This window comes from Eptesicus fuscus, chromosome 15 (assembly GCF_027574615.1).
Source record: "Eptesicus fuscus isolate TK198812 chromosome 15, DD_ASM_mEF_20220401, whole genome shotgun sequence".
In the NCBI taxonomy this organism is placed as follows: Eukaryota; Metazoa; Chordata; class Mammalia; order Chiroptera; family Vespertilionidae; genus Eptesicus; species Eptesicus fuscus.
In genome coordinates, this window is record NC_072487.1 from 36,543,278 (window position 1) to 36,556,585 (window position 13,308).

The window sequence follows — 13,308 nt, forward strand, 5'->3', positions numbered from 1 at the left end:
AATGCTGTCATTTCTGTTTCTGGCTTCATTTTGCAGCAGCATCCAACAAACCAGAGTGTCCTATTCAAGTTTGTGAACAGGAGTTTATTTTTTAGGTGCTAATATGGCATTCTCTGAAACATAAGTATTTTCTTGATGTCATAGCTCCTAAAGAAATGACAATTTCAATATGTAAAAAAGATAATTACAAAAGGAGCCAAAGCCGGGTTGTTTATGAATTTCAGCGTTGTAGTGAATGATTTCATGTAGTGAAGTCCACTGGCCAATTGGCTAAAGGCAGTTTCTCTCTCCCTTAGGGGAAGCAGCCCTGAGCACTTACTAGGTATTGGGCACTCAGCCAGGCAGGTTGCACATGCTTACTCAATCTGCTCAACAACACTGTGATAGAGATATTATTATCCCCATTTTACTGTTAGATAAACTGAGGCATAGAGAGTAAGTTGCATGTCTGAACTAGGTTTCAAAGAGAGACCTGTTAGAAAATGCAGAGTTCACACTCTGCACTCTAATGCCAGGACACTTGCAGGTGAACAGGTCATCATTAATTGTTACTTTGGATGACAGGTATAAGCTGGAACTGGACAAACCAGTACATATGGTCACTATCTCTCTCATGTCTCAGGGTCTCAAACTCATTTCCAGCAGATTTTAAAAATAGATGCTGTCCTCAGATATTTAGAAACGGGCCTGAGTTTGTTCACTGTTCCTTCGTTGCATCTCCTCCTGATGAAAAAGGCCAAGACTCACAGATGCCCTTCCCAGATTCCTGGCATCAGGTTTCCAGCTCCATCTAAACCACAGCTGTTCATTATTAGACATATTCCTCTAGAAACACAGAGAGATGAAGCTCCAGGGAAGGATTAGGTCATTAAGTGAAGGAAAATAGCAAGAACAATACAGTAGCACCTGCATAAATCCTGGAGGGGGAAAAGACCCATTTAAAGTTTCTCCCATGTTCTAACATGTCCATGATGGTGCTAGAAACAAATCTCTTCTACTTTTCTCTCATAAATAAATGCCTCATCACATTCTATCACTTAAGCACATCAAAACGCATGAGGAGGAGTCAGGAGACAGGCATGGCCCAGGGGCAGGCAGTGGGTGCACTGGGTCCTTAGTCACTGGGGGTGTTTAAACTCCTTAACCTGCTTTGTCATGTTTGTGTGAAACAGCCACTTGGCTATTTCCTACTGCTGCCACCACAAATCATTTGACTGTAATAGTAAGTGCTAGTGCCATCATCATTCTAAAAAGTGGGCTATCCTAACGTGCTATATAAGGAAGTGGCACTCTAAGGACTGCCCTGAGAAGCCCGATTCGGGTGTATTGCAAATTATCACAACAAGGGGTGTGAAGAAACGCCCGTTTCAAGTTCTCAGCTCTTCTGGTCAGTGTCTGCTCCAGCGCAGTGGCTCTCACGTTCAGCAAGTATCAGAGTTACTTGGAGGAGCAGTTAAAACACAAACTGCTGGGCTCCATCTCTAGAGCTTCTGTGGGATTTGAGAATGTGTATTTCTGACAAGTTCCCAGGTGACGTTATTGCTCTGGTCCATGGATCACACTTTGGGAACCACTGCCCTGGCATAAAGCTGCAGGGAGAACAGACTTCCCCCACCCTGTGCAAAGAAGTGAAATCCAAGATGTGCCCCCTCAAGTGAAGTAAGATGAAAGCCCATGGAGCAGGACTGAAACACCCATGTTATGTTTCCAATAGTCTATTTCCAAGTCTACACCAGGAGTGAGCAAACTTTTTCTGCAAAAGACCAGACAGTAAATATTTTCAGACTTGCAGACCAAATGGTCTCTATTGCAACCATCTCTGTGCTCAACTCTGTCACTGTAGCTCAGAAGCAGCATAGATGGTACATGAATGAGCATGGACATGGCTGTGTTCCAATAAAGCTTTATTTACAAAGACAGATGGCTCACTGGATTTGGCCCGCGAGCCATAGTTTGCCAACCTTTGGGTCTAACTAATGTGATAAAAATGATTCGCATAAGGCAACACCTGTTAGTTTGCCAAGCTCGAGCATGCCAATGATCAAGTTGGAAACCTGACTGTGTAAACCAAGTGTGGACACCTGTTCTACTTGTATGTGATTGATGCAATATGTCCTTATCAGAACATACGCACCCCTCTTGCAATTCAGCCCCTAGCACCAACTACTTAACCACTTCATCCCATTTAATACATTCTCTACTTGCTACTATGCCTAAAAGTAAAGAATATCTTTTCTGTGTAGCAAGATTATTTTTGGAGTTATTAATTACTTTATATTTTGTTTTCCATTGCTCTTTCTATCTCCTCATTACAAAAAGGGTGTACCAGGCTGTCTTTTCTCCTGGGAGGCTTGCATTGCTGACCTGAAGAGAGGCTTCCTCAATAACTTGTTAAAAACCTAAGCCACTGATGTCTGGAAGGGGGAGAAGAGAAAGGCAAGTATGTTGATGGGGAGAAAGGGAGAGAATTACCCAACCTGGAACTGGGAGAAGGGACTAACAACATCCTTAATGGTCAGTTCCTGGGTCTCTTCTCATTTGACCTGCCAGCGGCATTTGGCCATTTCTTTCTCTCCTTCTTGCTCATTCTATATGGCCCCACAGGCCTCCTGAGGTTCTTCAAATACGTTGCCCACGTTCCCACCTCAGCACCTTTCATTGCTGTCCCCTCATCTAGAAATGGTCTAGGTATGTTCTTCCCAAATGACCCCATAGCTTGCTCCCTCACTTCCTCCAAGGCTTTCCTCAGACATCCCCTTTTCAGGGAGGCCTTCCCACCACTCCCTTTAAATCGCAACTCCTTCTCTGCAATACCTCTCTCCCTGGCACTTATCACTGCTGAATACACTATATATTTTGTTTATTTTCTGCCGTCTCTACCCAAATGTAGCTCCACAAGGATGTGATTAGCAAAGGCACCTGGTCTGAGGGGGACTGCTGTGAAGTGCAGCCTGGGGTGCCAGACCCGAGGCTGCTGCACCCTGAGCACCGGTGACACCAGCTGTAGAAAAATCCCACTGGCTTTACTCAGGGCGGGAGCACCAGGGCCCTCTGCCCTAGCGGCCAAGCAGGCTTGGCAGTCACTGTATCAGCGGTAACCTTGCTGAGGGAAGTTAAGAGGCCCTTCCCCAATTTTCCAGAAGTACTGTACACATGAGAGGGGCAGGGTTAGAGAGAGGGAGGAGAGGAGACTGAAGGTGGGGGGAGAGAGAGGAAGGGGGAGAGAGAGAATGAGAAGAAAGGAAGAGAGAAGGTGGGAGGTAAGGAGAGGAGGAAAGAGGGAGAGAGACCAGGAGGGTGGAGAGAGATATATCTAATAAAGATTAAGATTAAATTTACCAAAACTAGATAAAAGGAGGCTTAGACTTGGGTTTATCTGGATTAAGGAAAGAATTTACTATATGACATTTCCTAAATACCTAAATTTATGAACAATAATGTATACTCACTACAATGATTCTTATTCCTTGAATAATAAAACCAAATAAATCAAGAGGATGAAACAAATCCTGCTCCATGCATGCCAAGAAAGCAGAACCTACAAGTGCATATACCAGGGGCAGTGAGTTTTTATTCCCCCCCACACTCCCGAGGCAGGCACGCCACGTTTAATGGCCGTTTCCTTCGGGATCTCCCCCGGATTTCACAGGAAGTTGTGATGTGCACCCAAGTCAGTGCTCACTGCCTGTGGACGGAAGAAATGCTGCTAATGAGGAAGGTTCAGCTCAGATCTGTTTGATACTAGAAAAGCTGACTCCTCAATCCTCACCCCTTGTTTAGCAAAGGTGCACCTGTTCTCACCCCCCCCCCCCCGCCTTGCCTCATCCCAGCAGGAACTGTCCACAGAACCCCGCATGGACACAGAGACGCCAAGGCTCATTAGCCACCAAGAACCGTGGACTCCTTGGCCTGAGATTTGAGTGTTCGCCTGCGGGTTGGTGGCAGGTGGAATTCCATGCAGCTTTTGAAATCTGGCCTTGCAGAACAGGGACCGCCTGCTCAGTGAGGGGAATAGCTGCTTATTCATTTCACTAATGGATGCCAAAAAAGAAAAAAAATATATCAGCTGTCGCTAATTTGGTCAATAATAGGGCATAACATCTTTATTATCACTTTTCTTGGGGGTTAATGATCTTTAGCTAATGGTTCAAGGTTAAAAGATTTTTATTCTGTTAAAATGTCTGACAACTCTATTAGTGGCATTGTGGGAGCACTATTCCTAGCCATTGTGCAAGCCCATATGAATTATACTTCACCCTTACATCCATTAGTTTCAATGGCTTGAAATGCTCCAAATAATTTTTTTGAAGGGGCAAGGAAAATATTTTCAGTTCTAGGAAGGGGTTTTGAAGGGTCCTCTGATTAAATTCCCTGGCCTCATCCATTTCAAGCGAATTAAAATCTCAGCCCACTTTTTTTTATAAGACCCATAGAGAATGAGATACCTTATCTTCTCTAAATATATCCCACTGTAAAACTGTTGATTGTGGCAGAAAAGTACTCAGTCAGCACAAGTCTTCTCATTATGTTTGTCTAACTTTCTGAAGTTAGCTATGCATTTCTACGAAATGGGTTGATCCTAATCTATTCTGAAAAGCAGCCACGGACAATTATCACTTTAAAGAATGAGGGCACAATCTGTAAGTATTTCTTTTTCTGCATAAATGGAAATAATGAAGCCATGCTAGCATTGGCAGCTACAGAAAATATATTCTTATTCTCTCTAAATTCCTAAGGCAGAAGTGATTTAGCAACAACAACAGGAACACAGAGCAGTTTCCCAGAGTGAATGCTTCCATGCAAATGACAGAAGCATGGGCGGTGGTCTTTTCCTGGACATGTCCCTATCCATCTATCCTCCCTGAGTCTTTCTATGTATTATTGCTTTATTATTTGTCCTTCCTTTATGGCTTTTAATACCTAAGCTTATCTATTGTAGTCTCATGTCAGGCTGGAAACCAGAGCTAAAAATAAGGCCCTAAAACCAAATATTGATGTTTACTCTAAACATTTATTGAGCACCTACCTGCATGTGCCAGGCACTGTGCTCGGTTTACAGGATGACAAACATGAGGGAGACCCAGCTGCTGCTCACAAGGGGCTCACCATCTACAGGTGATGGGGGCCAGTGCAGGCAGGTAGACAGATAACCATTCTACCAAAAAGAGCCGGTGCTACAACAGAGGTTTACAGAGAGAGCTGTGGGAGTATGGAGGATGTGGTGAATAACGGCCTAAAAGATCATGGTGTGTGTGTGTGTGTGTGTGTGTGTGTGTGTGTGTGTGTGTATGTGTTTTCATAGAAGAGAAGATTCTGAACTGAGACGTAAAGTGTAAGTTTTGCCAATAAGTAGTATAAGGGAGACATTGGAATTTCACCAAATGTCAAGACAGGACAAAAACATATCTGACAGGTTATATCATTTAAAGGAGACTGCAAAGGAGGAGAAGCTAGAAAAACAAGAAATAATAAAGATATAGACGGTCTTTTGATAGTGAAATAAGAAGAGATTGGGTCCAAGCAAGAGGGTTTATGTTATCATGAAAGGAACCTATTAGATCCAACCAGCAAAGAAAACTTTGCTGACTTTGAGACCATATGCCAGTCAAACATTTGCAACTCAGATCTTTCTGATCTGAAAGGAGATCTCAGCATTCTACCCTGTTGTGGAAGAATCCAAGACCTTATAAAAATTGTGGACATTTCCCCTGTTACACTCATTTGTTTACAGAAACTGTCCCAGTCCCTGAGCAAGTATGTCTAAGGTGGAAGAGGTTCTTTCCTCAAAAAGAGAGAACTCCTAGCTTGAATTGGAAAATGAGTCAGATAAACAAGACAGGCAAACACTAAGAAATAGGTTCCACTCTCTCAACATTAGTCTTTTGACTCCATTGTTGTCTTGATTGACAAAGTGACTTTTCATTAACAAGCGTGACGAACTTTTCAGTGACACAGCCCACTGTGTCCAGCCAAGACGAAGAGAGAGCAGATGCCTAAACTGTGCTGGCTTCTTCACACAACCTATTCTTTAGAGGAAAATTCTTTAAAAGGAGGACATTCAGTTGAGAATATCAAAAAAATGGCAAGTCACCACATTAACTGATTATGAATTTGGTATTTGTATTTTGGATGGTCTTTACGCGATTTGAGTCTGCCAGCAGTAGGAAGTCTACAAGACTGGGCCAAACAGGTTACAGCAACCGCAGAAGGCAATGCTATGTTCCCGATATACATGTAACCTTCCCAGAGGAAATTTAACTTCCTTGTCAAGTCATGTGATTTGAACCCAGAGCTTTCAGTCTTTGAGAATATAAATCCGCTGCTTCCTACTTTCAGGACTTCCTGAATGAAGTTCTGCTATGACCATTAACGTACAGAGTTGTTATTTATCTTATGGAACAGTTATGGGCTCAATGATGGAAAATTTCATGTCATGGTTACCCCAATGTATTGGATGATGGTGCAATGATCAAAAAAGATGCCAGTGATGACAATTGAACGTCCCTTTGCCTTCCCAGCCTCCTTCATATATTCTCAGGCATAGGATGACAAAGGGAAGTCCACGAGTCACATGAAGAAAGACTGTAGCCATGGGCACACGATCAGGAGCTCCTCTGTTTGCATCCACCCCCACCCTCCATGTCATCACCCTGTTCTACCTCCCACTTGTGCTGTTCCTGTGAATTTCTCCACCATCTTGACACTGGGGCAATGTCCTCTGCCCAAAGTTCTGCCTATGATTCATTTCACCTAAACTGATGCTCAAAACGTGTCTGGCATAGTTTGTGTTCAAATAGTTATTGAATAAAATAATAACCTCTAAGTCCTCCAAGGCAACGGAGTTTTAGGGGAGTGTCTTTTTAAGTGAAATAATGCTTTCTTATGTAGGGTGAAAAGAGCAAGGGTTTCAGAATCATGTCAGTCTAAGAAGAGAATTCCTGCCTGAATGTTTTTGTATTAAAAGAGATAGTATATATTAAAATGCCAAGCATTGTGCCTGGATCATACTAGGACCTCAGTAAATTCTTATTCCTGCCTCCCTATCTTACATGGTGTTTTAAGATGATAAATAAAAAGAAGTAACTAACTGTGATGTGGTTGGATGTCTTAGAAAAGGAGATAAATGGTAGTCATAAGAAAGAATACTATTATGAATTTCTAAAGGAAACGAATGTTTCTATGGTTATTTTTCTTGGTTTGGGTTTAAGAGGAAATTCATGTTGTCCATTAATTATACTTACCAATTTGGTCTAATTGGCAACTACCCCAAAATGAATAAAACAAGCGGGACTCAAGAGAGAAAAACGGCAGGCATCCTGTCAAAAAATAAAATCTTTGAAATTTCTACAACCCAATGGTTGGATACACTTTTATTAAAGCAGACCGATCACCCACTTTATATAAATTTATACATGTGATGGCAATGGAAGATGCACATTTAGAATTACGCAAAGCATCAAATAGCCCTTCTGTACCATCTATAGACTGTCCCATCACTCCTTCACCTAAGCAGGTCCTTAAAATCAACATTCTCTTTGCTGAGGGGGTTATCCTTCATTATTCGGTTTCAGCCCAGCTGATTGCTGATTGGTTCTAGGGCCAAGTAAGTTAAGTCATGTTAAGTACCTGCAATAATGCTTAGCATTTAGTAAATTCCTCAAGAAATGTTAGTTGTTGCAATACTAATCATAATGAATCTTTCAAAGCTGTGTTTTCTAAGACTGAATAAGAACTGAATTTCCCCCTTCCTACTTTAAAAAACATCTTTCTGATTTCTGGAGATATGTGTCCTATTCTCAGGTGATTAGCTACTTTTAACCTAAAAGGAGTACTTTTTTTCAGAGGCTAATGTACTTAATTTCTTTTTAAAGAGGAATTCAAACCAAGATCAACTTGTCACTCAATATGTGTAATATTATTTACTGAAGAGATGCCCACATTTCCTTCTCTTCTCTTTCTCTCATTGGCCAAGAAAATTACTAGTTAGATAGATAAATAGATATAATTCATATATATTGATTATATCTATATTATATACATCTCTATCATCTTTCATCTATCTATCATCTATTATCTATCTATCATCTATCTATCTATCTATCTATCTATCTATCTATCTATCTATCTATCTATCTATCTATCTACCTATCATCTGTTATCTTCAAAAAAAGTCATCAAAACTATTTCATTATAATACATTTCTTACCAATTTGGCTCTTCTATCCCTTACTGGGAGACAAATTTGATGGTAAATCATCTCTCTGCAGTTGTTAACTTACTGAACAAGCTAGCTTTGGGTTAGATGACTCAGGCAGTGTCTCATTTCAAAGGGAGGCCTCTGCTCTGACCTTCTTTCATTTTTTCCCTAAAACAACATGTTTGGAGGGCCCCAGACTCTCTGGCCCTGGCTTCCCAGGATCAAGCCAGACTTGCAGAGCAGCCTCAACCTGTGGCAGTTGTTGGCAGTCGGTGGTTGGCCAGCGGGTAGCTGATTGGTCAGAGGCATAGTAGTGTCTCACCCCACTTTTCACAGAATTTGGTAAATTCTCACTGCCCATAACCTGTCAGAGCTGCCTTTTCATAAGAATGTACTCATTGGGGAAAGCGTAAAGCAATATTCCTCGAAGCACAAACTATAAGACTGGTTCCTTTGGATTCTCAATAATTTGCAAAAATAACAAGCTAAGAATAACTACTGTGTATTTTCCAGAAAGTTACTAATTAGCATGTTCCCGAGAATGTAAATTTGGCTTGGGAGCACAGGCCTCCCTGGGCCGCTATACCACTCTGTGCAGCAATTAGACCTCTTGCTAAGTACTATGAGCAAAGTCTCAAATAGACAACAATACAAACCCTATTGGAAATGTAGCATGAGCGTTTATTCATGGAACCACACTCAAAATTGACTTAGCTACGTTTTCTGTGCAGAATGAACAGCACTGTTGTGTTTTCAGTTTATTTCTTATACCCCCCCATTACCAAATCCTAATGAACAAAAGTTAAAATGACATTTTAGTGAAGGTCAACCAGATTTGTTGTATGGTTAAAAATGGAAAGTCTGGGTATCAGGTATCCATTGAGTGTGACCTCAAATATCTTGATATTTCCTTAATTATCCTTCAGGACATAGTGGAAAAATGTTCTCAAGGGGAAAAATGAGGGAATAAAGGACTAAAGATTTTGCATCAAATGAGCCTGATGCCCTAAGATCCTGCTTTTGTTCCTTGCTCAGGTGCACAGAAAACCGTTTTCTGATTTGAGTTTTTCTGGTGCTAAATTAAATGAAATAAGAAAAATAACTCTCAAACCAAGGTAGTGACCATGCTGAGCAAAAAGCTGCAGACTACAAGTGGGAATTCTGGGATCAGATAAAAGTTGTGCCACTTAATTCACTATATAAGTTTAAGCAGGACACTGACCTTTTTCTAAGTGGGCTTTCCCATCTGGAAAATGAAGGCAATAAACTGATGAAATATATATAATATATCTATATCTATATCTATATCTATATCTATATCTATATCTATATCTATATCTATATCTATATCTATATCTATATCTATATCTAACCTATATCATCTATATAGGTATACCTATATATCCATATTATACATATATATAATGTATGCATAATGTCCCATCTATCATATTATTCTATAGTTTACCTTCATATCACCTTATTAAGAAGATTTGAATAAAGGTAAACAGTGAAAATACATAACTTCTCCTTATGATTCTAATGGTCATATTTCCTAAAAAATTAACCCTAGTTCACATGTAATCCTAGTTTATATTTGCAGCTGAATTTTTGCTTAAGACAGGATAAACAATTTAATAAAAAAAAATTTCAATTAGCCTGCATGCTGTTCATTAAATTTCTGGATGTTGAAAGTTTTCAGCTACATCACTTGCCATCATTGCCTGCATTACACCTGTCAAAATCTTTCTTAAAATACCTTGGCCTTGTACTCTTATGAATACTCCCCCAGATATGTTCTCTGTCTGAATTCCTATTGCACTTTGTATCACTGAAGGGCATTTAACACTTGCTGCTTTATAATGCAGCTCTTTGCACACTGAGAGGCAAGAGAGCACAGTGGTTGAGGCATGGATGCAGGCAGACTTCTTGGGTCTTCCACTTATTAGCAGTCTGACCTTGGACTATTCCTTAATCTCTTTGAGCTTCAGTTAACTTTTTGATCAATGGGAGTAACAATAATGCTACCCACTTCATAGGGTTGTTATAAGAATTAAATCAGTTTTGTTTTTGTAAAGGGTTTAGAATACCACTTAGTAAAACTAGTTATTAACGTATTTGTAAAACTCTAAGTTCTTCAAGTGTACAGCTAGGTCTTATTTATCTTGCACCTCTTACAGTGCTTTGTATATTGTAAGCACACAAGCAAAGACTGGTAGAATAAGACAAGTACTGTGAAGGGGAAATGTAAGAGAGAGACCAATCGCTATTTATTTTAAATGAAAGGTATTTGGAGTTCTCATTTTTGCCACATTTTGAAAAGCTGAAGAACTTATGTGCTGTGACTCCATACGAAGCATCTTAAAAGTATAGAGGAATAAAGAATATAGTGGGAGCATGACAGACAACCTTTAGCATGCAACAGCTATTGAATGAGCTGTTGAGCGAGCTGGGTTCCATCATAGAGAGTAGGGCCCAGAGAGAAGGGAGCAGAATTTTGGGGTGCCCAGGAGCATGATGAAGGACAAAAAAATCAATCTAACTCTAATAGATTGTACTCACGGTAAAGATACAAAAGTAGGAAAGTTTCAGTAGTCATATTATAGAGTACTAGAGTATCTGGTTATGGCTAAGGATTGGAGATAAACTTAGGCTAATTTGCCATTCACCAACTCTTAATAGGAAAGATAATTTTGCTTTCAGTTCAGCTATTATAAAATGTAAGCATAAAACCTATTGCCTTGGTCTCATAATTTTTAATACACATCCTTTACATGGGATTTGAAAATATTACTCTATGATGTTTCCTTAACCAGCCCATCCCCCTAGATTTTCTGACTTAACTCTTTCCATTTGTCTTAGAAGGAGTGGAGGGTTGCCAGCAGACTGAGTGAACAAGGGAAAACAAAGCTGTGCTGGCTCCTTACCCACAGGTCAATAATGACATAGTCTATGCACTCAAGGGAAGAAGGCACTAAACTACATTACATGGATAGGCATACTACTTCCTAAGGCTTTCTTTCTTCCTCCCTCGCTCTCTGCCTTCATTCCTTTCCTTCTTTCCATTTTTCGTCCCTGCCTTTTCCCTTCTCTTCTCTCTTCCCCTCTTCTCTCCTCTCCTCTCTGTCTCTCTTTCTCTTGTAAAATATATATTTGTTCATGTAAAAAACAACATTGAAAATGTTAATCCTCATTTTACCTTTCCCACCTCAAGTCTCACTCCCTAGAAGCTACAACTAATAATTGTTCACCTGTGTCCTTTCAGATGTTTTATAAGTATACATGTATATCTGTATATCCATATATATCCATACATAGACATGTATATACATATATAAAACACAGATGTGTGTTGTACAACTGGTTTTTAACTTTAGAAAAGAAAAAAATTTACCCTTGGATATCTTTCCTTATGAACCCAAACAGAGTTGCAGCATTATTCATAATAACTTCAGAGTATTTCACTGTATGTCTACATATAGTTTAATTAGTCACATATTGGTGAATCTTTGGGTTAATTCCATTTTTATTACTCTAAAAATTATTGCAATAAATATGCATAGAATAAATTTCTAGAAGTAAAATTACAGGCCCAAAGGATATGTACATTTAAAATTTAATAGGGTTACCAAACTGTCTTCCAAATAGGTTGTCCATATTTACACACACCAGTACATATTTCCATCTACTACACTTACTGACACGAGATACTTTACTAGTAAAACTTTGTGTTTTGCTAATCAGATACATTAAAAAACATTTCATTTCTCTTAATTTTCATTTATTGAATTTTGAATGAGGCTGAGCACTTGTATTTTCTTCCCTGTGATCTTTCTGTTGATATATTGTGCCCATTTTCTTATAGGATTTTTCTTTTGGATTGTATGTGCTCTTTGATTATTATGGAAACTAGCTCCTTTTCAGGGTAGCAAATACTTCCTTTGCTTTGTCATTTGTTTATTGAATTTGTTTATAGTGTTTTCTAATGGGGTTCCTAAATTTTGAATCCATTTTCTACAAAAACTTGTGTGAATAAAAAAAAAATCACAATAGTTCTGTTTGCTGTTATGAAAAGATAAAGGAAAATACGCCAGGTAAGGCAAACACAAAGCAATGAAACTGTTCTACATAGAGAGCATCCAGAGAGGAAAGTGAGGTTTATTTTCAAAGCCGCTGCCTTTGGTTTCATTAAATCTGTAAGGCAACAGATCCCTTAGACAGAAGGGAAATCCCAACTGTCTTAAAACTTTGCCATTTTTTTAAAGCTTTGCCTTTTAAGTTTCACTGGATAACATGAACTAAAATAAAAAGAAAACCTAATCAATAATGTCACGTGTATCTCGGTCTCTAAAACAGGTGACCCGCTCACATTTATGAAGAGAAGCTCTACTAATTAATCTTAATAACTGTCAGCATCAGCGAATACTCTCAATTGTATATGTACTGGCATTCAGGAGGTTTCAAGAGCCCTTCAGCTGTATCTTGCCAAATTATTAATTATCATTTAGGGATGATTAACATGTAGAAATGTCAAATTGGATAATGGGAATATAAAAAAGCTTTAAACTCCCCACAAGCTCATCTGCTTATCAGGTCTCATCAAATGTTCCTCAACAAAGTAGGAAGATGGGCTGTTCTTATTCCCTAAGACAGGTCTCTTGTCCTTTTCCCCAACAGGCCAAAGCCCAGTTCTAAGATAGACTTGAGAAGCTGGCCAATCTCCACTCTACTGTCATATGTAGGTTACATTTTTCCAGAATCTATTTTTGAAACATTAATATTAATAGTACAGTGTCATAGGCACATAGAATCTAGTCTATCTATTTTTAATATCTTGGGATTTTAAATGTTACCAAATAACATGCAGCAAAATATATGGCTAAGGATTCATTATGGAATGTACATGCATTATGCATAGCCTGGCATATGCAAGTACTCTGAGGCTAAAGGGATCCGTTCAAGTTAGTTAGCTTAAAAAAACTCACAGATGAAGAGTGAAAGAGCAAGATATGAAGCATACACTACAGGAGCTATTTTTGGACAAGACTTCCCAGTGATATTGGAACATATATGTGTGTCTTATGTACGAATGGCAGATACATTTTACCTTG

The 13,308-nt window shown here is 39.3% G+C and overlaps 1 protein-coding gene and 1 non-coding gene across 5 annotated transcripts in view; both read right to left on the minus strand.

Moving 5' to 3' along the window:
* Window positions 1-13,308, minus strand: part of TRPM3 (transient receptor potential cation channel subfamily M member 3) — a 703,802-nt gene that overhangs the window by 175,077 nt on the left and 515,417 nt on the right. The gene's annotated exons all lie outside the window — the stretch shown is intronic.
* On the minus strand, window positions 6,488-6,569 carry MIR204 (microRNA mir-204). The gene has a single exon (NR_129162.2). It is a non-coding gene; the product is annotated as a microRNA mir-204 (primary transcript).